This window comes from Rhincodon typus, chromosome 8 (assembly GCF_021869965.1).
Source record: "Rhincodon typus isolate 14 chromosome 8, sRhiTyp1.1, whole genome shotgun sequence".
Classification (NCBI taxonomy): Eukaryota; Metazoa; Chordata; class Chondrichthyes; order Orectolobiformes; family Rhincodontidae; genus Rhincodon; species Rhincodon typus.
This window is the reverse complement of record NC_063339.1, coordinates 87866072-87876133: the sequence shown is the minus strand read 5'-3', so window position 1 is coordinate 87876133 and position 10062 is coordinate 87866072. Positions and strand designations below refer to the sequence as shown.

General features: G+C 42.2%; 1 non-coding gene across 1 annotated transcript; it reads left to right on the top strand.

Annotated features, from left to right (window-relative positions):
* The first annotated feature begins 9578 nt into the window (after positions 1–9578).
* On the top strand, positions 9579–9651 carry trnak-cuu. The gene has a single exon. It is a non-coding gene; the product is annotated as a tRNA-Lys (tRNA).
* The last annotated feature ends 411 nt before the right edge of the window (positions 9652–10062 follow it).

Below are 10062 nucleotides of genomic sequence, written 5' to 3'. Positions count from 1 at the left end.
AATGGCAAGAAGAGAGAGGCTGAAAGAATGAAGTGGAGAAGGGCAGGATGAGGGAGAAAAAGGACAGACAAACGGGTGGAGAGTGAAAAAAATACGATTGGGGACACGTGGAGAGAGCGGGGAGAAAAGATGCAGAAAGTGCGCGACCTTTCTACCTCCGTTTTACGTAATAATTTCTCATTGGGGTATGATCACTTCACTTAATTCTGCACAGCAGTGCCTCTGTCCACTGTGGGCTTGTACCCAACGGTAGCACGTCTGACTTCAGATCCGAAGGTTACGTGTTTAAACCACGTCAAACTCATGGCCTCTCGGCTCAGTAAAGTGCTTCTTCTTTATATCGAAGCAGATCTTGTTGTTTGGGGGTGCTGCTTGATAGTGCTTCCTCTAGTCAGTAGCGGTTCAACTGCGCATGGTACTTTCCGGTCCGTTTTATATTGGGAACACTGCCGCAGGGATGTTGTTTGCCCAAACACAAAGTGTTCATCGTGGGGTTTAAACACACAACTGCCTCCCTCTGGACAGCCGCTTCATTAAGACAGTAACAATGCCATGCTGCAACATTATACATATATTTTCTCACTGAATTTGTAAACACGCAACTTTACGATTCAATCTATAAGGAGATTTCAGCTCCTCTTGTTAAAGCAGATGGCCGTGAGTTCAGAAAGAAATGTTTCCAATCAAAAACAATTCCTTTTACAGTTGGAATGATCTTTATTGAACAGCAGGAGCGGAAACTGCAGTCCCACAGCCCCTCTTCACATTAACAGTGAAGCTGAATTTTATAGACTGTATCGGTAAAATCCAATGGCAGGCAATGAGATCAGTTCCAATGCTGTATGGTGGTGTCCGCCTCCTGATTGTTGTGTGAGTTACAGGCAAAGTCTTCGGGAAATATATATCATGTGGATGTATTGCCAGGACAACAGAATAATGAGTCGAAAGTCATGAACCTGAAAATCGCGTAATTTTGAAATTCAAAAAATAGGACGCACTGAAGATGCATTGGATCTTCACGATCTCTCCGAACTCTCTCTGACGAGCAGAATCCAAGTGAGAATGATCTTTTTGCTAAGATTACAGGAGAGAACTGAGATGACTCCACCTGAAGGTTTTCCAAGACACTGAAGTTTCTTCTTCCTGTGTGACATGTTTTATTTTGATCAAAGAAATGCTTATTCGTGGGTCAGGAGGGACACGATTGTGAGTATTCCCAGCATTTTCTAAGTGTAAAGGCACGACTCTATAAAAACAACAAAAGTGAAAGTTTGTGACAGACTGAGAGGCACATTTAATTCAGTGACACAAGGAATAAGGAACAAGGCAGAAGAAATGCTGATGTACCAACTTTCACTGTTAAGTTGTAGCTTCTTTAATGTTCTCGTCGTTAGGAAGAAGCTTTCTCTACTGTAGCCTTGGTTTAAAATTCAGACAGAGAATGACTCCATGTTGCTGTTGTGTGAGTATTCACAGTGGACAGGGCTTTTTAACAAAGATAAACCAGGCCGTTGAGTGTTCGTGGGGTGGTGCTGGCAGTCAGTCTTACTTAGAATGACTTTCAATTCAGTTTGGAAGAATCCAAAATGTTATCGGAAAAAAAACAAATGCAGAGGGAGCGGAGTGAAAGGGCCATGATTAGCTACAAGGCGTTACAGCGTGAAACTAAGACTATAATTTTATCCAAGTCCACCCCCCAAACAATGTTGGAACTATCGATAAAATAAGACCATGGACAAAATGATGGAGGAGCAGTAGGAATAAATTAGGAGCAGAAATATTCGGCCCAACGAGTCTGCTGCATCTTTCAATGATAATCTTCAACTCCATTCTGCTGCCTGACCTGAATAACTCTTGACCATCTTACTGATTAGACGCCTGTCTAGCTCAGTTTGACAATATCCAACAATCCAGCCTCAACAGCGTCTGTGGGAAAGAATTCCACAAGTTCACCAGCCGCTGAGCGAGGAAATTCCTCCTCATATCCGAATTAAATGGGCTAAACCTTATTCGGATATGATGTCCTTTAGTCCTTCTCTCTGGTGCTCACGGAAACCATATGTCCATATCTACGCTGTCAAGGCCGCTAAGAATATTGAATGTTAATAAATGCTGTTATATGATTATAAACTCCAGTCAGCCTCCTGTGTTCCAAGGAGAACACTCCCAGCCTAACCAAACATTCTGCAAAGTTTCATCTTATCCAGTCCTGGCAACATTCTTGTAAATCTCCGCTGCAGCCTGCAGAGTTCTTGAATATTTTTAAGGCAGATAGAGAGATATTGTGCTCAGCAAAGGTTATCGAGTTTTTCAGGGATTGACCGGAATAGGGATTTAGGATTAAAATCCGATTGACCCTGCATATATAGAATGTTGCGGCACTGAATTTCTCTGATTCCAGGGCTGGGAACTGGGGTTAAATGATCTTCTGCAGCAGTGGTTACTTCCTTGTGTTGGAAACTGCTGATGCAGCCGATGTAAAACTCGATTTCCAATTGAGAAACTTTTCCAAACGCAACCCAGAAGAATTATTTCATTTCCACCCGAATATTAATCACATTTGCCAAGTGAATATAAGAAAGTAATGTTTTTATTTTGAAACATAACAGATATGATGTAGCCACTCAGCCCATTGAACCTGCCTCGCTGATCAATGAAATTCTGTATGAACTCCTGCTTCACTGCCATTTTTCTATCCCATGATTTCCTAATATGTTTAATCGATCGAAATCTGTCAACCTCAGTTTTGTATAATCTGAATGCTGGACATTGACATCCTCCATGGCCCTGAATTCGATAGATTTTGTCCACTCATTTCAGTATGCTATTTGATGAGTATTTCTGTTGTGTTTCTGGTGCTGCTCCTGGCATGCCCTCCAGCAGTGTGCTTATTGTATGTGTCCTGTTGCCTCATTATTAAGCGCCATGGTCGTGTAATGGCCAATACTCTGCATATAGCAACAGCAGCTTCGACTCGAATCCAAATCACGGCAGTGTTTGTTTTTCCTTTTATTTTCTCTTAATATATGCAATACTAACACAGTAGAGGATCAATTAATATTGCAAGAAGGCATACAGAGGCGTGTGAAATGCCGAGGTTGTGGTGACATTTGTACAATGGTTAGAGATTACCTTGATTCAGGAGATAAGCATGTAGAATCTGTTTACGTAGAGACGAGGAACAGTGAGGGAAAGAAGTCACCAGTGGGTGTAGTCTACAAGCCTACTAACAGTAACCACAACATGAAAACAAATGTATAAAAAGCAGATATTGTGTGTGACAGATAAAGGGACGGCAATAATAATGGGTGACCTTAATTTCCCCCTCTTCCACTCCCAGCTCCATTGCAAATAAAGTTTACAGAACCATAAACAATATATCAAATATGTCCCAGAGAACAACACTGGACATATCCTGGCCTTCGATTAATTTACACGTACTTAGTTTCTTCCATTGTGAACTTTAGGAAAGGAGGCCATTTTTTGCCAGAAAAATAAATATGTCATTCACCTTTGTTTGCTGCATGCTCAAGAACACTCAGGTTCCTTTGTACCCTTTTTTTGGACATTTCTCTCGATTTTAATACTAGTCTACCTTTTGACTCTTCCTACGAAAGTACAAGAGCTCAAACTGCATGAGCCAAGTTTTTGGCCACTCAATCAACCTATCTATATCCCTTTACAGATTCACATATCCTCATCACAACATGCCCTCCGCCTCTTTCGTATCTTCTGTAAAACTGAACACATTACACTCTGGCACTTCGCCCAAGTCATTAATACAGAGATAAATAATTGCAGCCCTATGACTGACCATTCTGACACCCCATAAATCATATTGTTCCAACTTGAGAAATACCCATTAATCCCGAATCTATATTTTATGTTAATTTAACAATGGGCAGCCCATGCTCATTTATACCTAACAGCGTAAACGCCTACCTTGTGCAATGACCTGAGATATGGCTCCTTATTGAGTGCCTGTTAAAAATTCAAATGCACTTATCTGCCGTTTGCCTTTATCAACTATGCTTGTAATATTACCAAAGAAGTCTGGCAAAATTATCAAGTGTGATTTGCCTTTCAACAAACGATGTTGACTGTGTTTGACTGCAATAACCTTTTATAAACGACCTTTATTTCTTCCTTTACAATTGTCTCGCATTTTTCAAATGACAGATAAGACACTGGGACAGATGAAAGTATTTTGGCCCATCAAGTCAATTACATCTTCAAATGAGATCATGGCTAATCCTCAACTCCACTTTTCTGCCTTATCACAGTCGCCCTTGAATCCCTAAATGACTAAATCTCTGTCTATCTCAGCCTTGAATACACCCAGCCTTATCAGAACTCTGTTGGAAGAATTCCACAGATTTGTTACTCTCTGAATGGGAGAAGATCCCCCTCATCTCTGTATTAAATGGTCAACGCCTTCCCCTGAGATTACGCACCCGGGTGTAAATCAGAGCACAGCAAACCCCCAAAGTTAGTTATGAACTCACTGTCACATCCAGCGCCAATTGTGAATATTTGAAACAGTTTCGTTTTTGACCTATGGTTAAACAAACTGCCCTGATTTGCACATTAGATTGACCAATGAAGAATCTGCTTCAAAAGTACTCCATTGGTTCTGATTTAGCTGGTGGAGAAAGGCACTTTCAAAATACAAATACATCTTTCTTTCTCAATCCATTGATCTATTAATCTGTCTGCTCATAGAAATGGATTCTTCCCATTCACTCCATTTCTCAATAATGTAGTTCAATTCAATCTCCGTTCTGATCAAATACAGGATGACAAGAAATATAAGGATTGCGGGACGGACAAGACAAGCCGAATGCTCCTCTTTCCTTTTGAAACCAGGGGCTGGGAAATGTTAGTTGTCGTGGCCCAGTGATTAAGGCGATGGAGTTAAAATCCATCGGTTTTTTTGCGCAGGTTCGAATTCTGCTGACTACGTTCCCTGAACACTAATGGTTTTTTCAAATAACCTTCTGATCAATGAATTATCGCTCAAACTCGAAAAAATCCGTCTCACCACCCCACCGGAGACTCTGGTCATTTATTGACATTCAGGAAACACGAGTTCTGAACAAGAAACTTACCATGCTCAAAACTTTAGCTCTGTTTCTCTTTCCACAGGTACCACAAAGCGTGTTGAGTTTCTGCAGTATTCTCTGTGTTTAATCTACATGGATGGTTTTGCATTAAATATCTTGAATTGCAGTCCTTTGGTAACTGACCCTGGCCAGAGGCTACAGTTTCTCCCGACCATCACCCCGCCTACTCCCGCCACTCCCTCCCCCACTGTTGTGAACAGCCCCAGGAAATCTCTGGTTAAACTTTTTTGCTCCAAAGAGATCTCGGGAATCATTCCACTAAACGGGATTTCCTCATCCCTGGACATGTTGCAAGGCAGAAGATTGTGAAGAGATTTTGGGAAGATATTGACAGTTGGAAGTGGGGGGTGGGGCGATGTTAAGGAAGCAAAACAGAAAACCCAGTCTCCAGCTTTTTGAATCTTTAGAAACTCTTGGAAACCAGAATCACAGGAGAATGAAGAGTGAAATTTCCGACGAAGCACAAACAGTGAAGACACATGCCCCTTCTTTTAAAGGCTGGGACATTGACTCTGATGTTCTCGGGACATGAACTGACTTGTGACATTGAAAGGATTCTCGTTCCTGCACATCAGGAATTCAAATCTCATCTCGGCAACGGGACAATGAGACATACAAAAACTGCTGTAGAAACTCAGCAGGTTTAGAAGTACCTGTGGGATAAAACAGAGTTCTGAAACGTTGACACTGATTCTCTGCCAGATCTGCTGAGCTTTTCCTGAAATTTATGCTTTTGTTTTTAAATGAATGTTTATCCCATCTGTTGGGATGAAACAGCCGATCTACCATGTACTGAATTTAACCCTTTAGAAATCTGAGAAGTGATTGGATTCAAACAAACCGAGTCATGATTCATTCTTCCTCAGCTCCACACACAGAGAGAGAGACGGGGAAAGCAGAGGCGTCGCTGGGGCGTGTATAGTCGTGGCCGAGTGGTTAAGGCAATAGACTGCAAATCAATTGGCTGTTCCTGCGCTGTTTCAATACCGTCGACTACGGTTGAAAGCTGAATGGGATTTACTCATTGCGTTCTTGTTTGCAAAAGTATTACAGGAGAGGTGGCCGATGAATATTTCACCCAAGTCTGTTTTAAGGGATATATGCCAATCACTGCCTGTTCGTGAGCAAGAAGCTTAAAACCTCTCACGATTTAAGGTACTGCAGTGATTGGGTTGATGAGTATTCGAAATTGAAAGTGAGCAGCCGGTGAGACTATTTCAGCTCACTGTCCATTTTATATTCCAGCTCACGGAAACAGTTCTCATTGTCCGGAGAAGTTGCTTGTGTTCCACCTAAAGGTGCCTTTTATCGCAGAAGCTTGTGCCTGGGGACGGAGAGCGGACGTGAAGCACATGGAGAATGTATAATGCTGAGGTCTCTGTCAATCTCGGGAATGTGCCCCTGTGTCTCCCTCTGTGGGTGAAAATGAGGATGAGTTCCTCAAGGGGTATTAACACAGTTTTACCATCTCAAACTTCAGGCCCATTTGTTGTGTTATTTGACATCACAGGGATAAATGCATTGACATTTGCCTTCGTAAAGTCAAAGCACTCAAGGCTATGGGCCAAATGCTGGAAACTGGGACTAGAATGGATGGAGGTTTGATGAGCTGCACTGAAACGTTGGACCAAATGGTCTTCTTCCACGCTGTTAAAAACTCAGCGATGGAGAAACCGATCTGCAGCGAATATGATCAGAAATGAAAACGTAAAAGTCGTGTCATTAAGAAAAGACACGAGCGACTCTGTTGTATTTCTTCATGGTCCAGTAGTTAGGATTTAGCGCTTTCAGCGCTGCTGCCTGGGTTCAATTTCCAGTCAGGGAATAGAAGTTCTGTTATGATAATTTATCGTGGTGCCAGCACTTCTGACTGATGAGGAGCTAGCAGCTAATCTGATTTGTTCTAAACATTTTGCAGGTTAACAGAAAACAAAGAACTGAGGCAATCTGACACAAAACAGAAATTGGGAGAGAAACTCAGCAGGTCTGGCAGTATCTGTAGAGAGAAATCGAGCTGACGATTCAGATCCACTGACCGTTCGTCCCTACGAGGTGAATTATGCATTTCTATATTATAATGTCGAGAGAAATTATTTGCTTTATCTGTCGAATCAACGTATTTATCAAAATCGCTCTCTCATTAGCCTACTCACGCCAACTTTACAACTTTAAAGAGAATTCATCAGCTGTAATGCTGCTTCCGTTGCCATGAGATGGTGAAAGGCTCTGCTTAAATGGTCATCTTTTTCTTTTCCTTTCTCTCAGTTAGCAGCCATGTCGAAAGGAGAATTGGTCCTTTCAGTGTCGACCACAATATGTGTCTCTATTTGTCTCTCTTTGACTCTGTGTATCCACCTCACCCCCTTTCACATTCTCCAACACTCCATTGTCCACATCCCCCATTTCTCATTTCGGCTCTTTGAAAATCTGAAGTTCAGAAACACTTTGATATCGAGTGTCTAGTACTGGGCTCACATTCCTTGGATAATGTGTCTGTCTGTTATGACTGATTTAAGGAGTCATTTCTTGTCTCAAAAGATAGTGAATCTTCAGAATTCAAAATAGAATTCCTAATGCACCAGAAAAAAAAACAATGCCACCACAATTATAATATTAAAGCGATGTCTTTACTGTTGGTGTAAAAATGAATGAGGGTGATATTTTCAAAGAGCAGAAATGGGGAATGAGGGATGTGGACAATGGAATGTCGGAGAATGTGAAAGGGGGTGAGGTGGATACACAGAGTCAAAGAGAGACAAATGGAGACACATATTGTGGTAGACACGGAAAGGACCAATTCTCCATTCGAAATGGCTGCTAACTGACATAAAGGAAAAGAAAAATGTCTGTGCCATTACCGCAACATTCCCCAGTAAGGCTACCGTTTATCCAGCCTCACCTCATTATTCCGACCAAACTGTAAATGAAGGAATGAGAACACAAGAAAAGGAGAAGCTGAAGTGCTTGTGGAACAGCAGAAAGGAAGTTCATGGTGAATCGAGCAGAAAAAGGTGGAAACTGATGCAGCCTCCTGACGACAAATGTATTTTCTTTGCCAGTAAAACTCACGGCTTCACAAATCAGGGGCCTTGAAGTGAAGCAGTGACGGTGATTATCTTTGTTGGTTGTTCACGTTGTGAATGCTACCGTTATTGCTCATGTCCGTGCTAACACCACAACTCTACTGCATGTAAGCATCAGACAGAAACCAGTGATACGTTCTGAAAACAGAAAGGCTTCCAGCTGCGCAATGAGGCTGACTCCCTGCATTAGGAGCTTTTGCAGAGCCTAATGTTAACAGGTTCTGTTTTGCAATTGGTCAGTGCATTCGGATATTGAGAGAAAGACTGGTGTTTTGAGACTACCCAGGAATGCAGCCTCTTGTGTTTTCCGACTCATGGACGTTTCCGGTGACACAGAAGATTGTCAATCGGGATTGTACCGTCAGGAGATAGCTTTGAAACTTTGTCAGCTCCACAGTTATCCAGTCAGAGCCCGGACATACAGGTTTTAATACAGTTATTATCAAAATGTACCTTCACTTAATTCATAGAAATCTCTGAAGATATTGGAATCAAACAAACCCATGAATGATTTTCTCTTCCCCTGCTCCACACGGAGTGAGACAGGGACAAGCAGTATGATTTGACCCCGCACTTTCCAATCGTCCGCTGCCAGCAGAAAGTGGCCACTGCAGATTCAATCAGCCGCTTCGTGTCCATCCTTGGGAGGCAAGATCCTCCAACCGGGGCCAAACTTTTCAATGCACTGAGCACAGGTTCAGGAAAACACAGGGAGATTCCATCCCGCTCAGTAAACTTCAGAGCAACATTGACACAATCTCCAAGTGAGTGGAACTTACTCTGAGCCTCACTTGGGAAACCTCATTTGATACAACGAGTGGAAACCTGTTCCTTCTGAACAGTTGTTCCCGTGTGGAAAAGGGTGAAAATCATTTTACATTTCACAATGGCTGCAGCAAATTCTTCTTGACCTTCGAATCTTTTTAACCGAACTGTGAAAATCCAGTCCCCAGATGAGATGCTGCAGAATTTGCTGATGTACCAAACAAACAAAGTGCTGAATGTATTGAGTGAGACTGGGCAGACAGACACGCATTTCACACAGTCTGTAACAGAAATGACTGGGTTTATTGAAGCAGATTCACCGTCTCTCAGAGTGACTGACAGTCGCATGGGCAACTCAAGGATCAGGGCACCGACATTAAAATATGAATTTTGAATGTTAAATCCCGGAACAAGCGCTGAAAATGGATTATAATGGTCTGAAGGAGGAACAGTTGAAATGTGGAAGATGTAACTGATGTTATTTGTGATTGAGAGGAATGAACTGGAAACTTATGATTTTCCAGGTGGATCATCTTTGGGATATTGAAATTAGGTTGCAAGGGATTTGGCTCAGTGTGAAATGGGAAAATAAGTACCTATTAATTATGCCCGGCGAGCTCAGTCGGTAGAGCATGAGTGTCTTAATTTCAAGGTCGTGGGTTCGAGCGCCACGCTGGGCGTCTTCACTTCTTGCAACTTTACTTTCTGAGGTGTAGTCCAGCTATTCAGTCCTCCACCATCATTAGCGAAACCAGCAGCTTTAGCTGTGCCGAAAACATAGTTTCTCTTCTGCTGCTTTGATTAAGATACTGGTTTCCTGTTTTGAAGTGCAAATTGTTTCCACTTCACTGGAAGTCCCAGAGATCAACTTGTAGGTGCAGCCGCTTGTATAATAAATGACAAGACTTTTAAAGGGGCAAACCCAACTCCAATCCTGCACCAACAAGACTGTTCAGAGTCACAGAATGAGAATGGTCACTTCCTGGGCGGCTCCATGTCAAATGGACCTGAACCAGAATTACCTAATTCTGAGGATACCACGGAAAGCATCAATGAAATCTCCCAGAACATTGCCAAATTCAAAAGGAAAA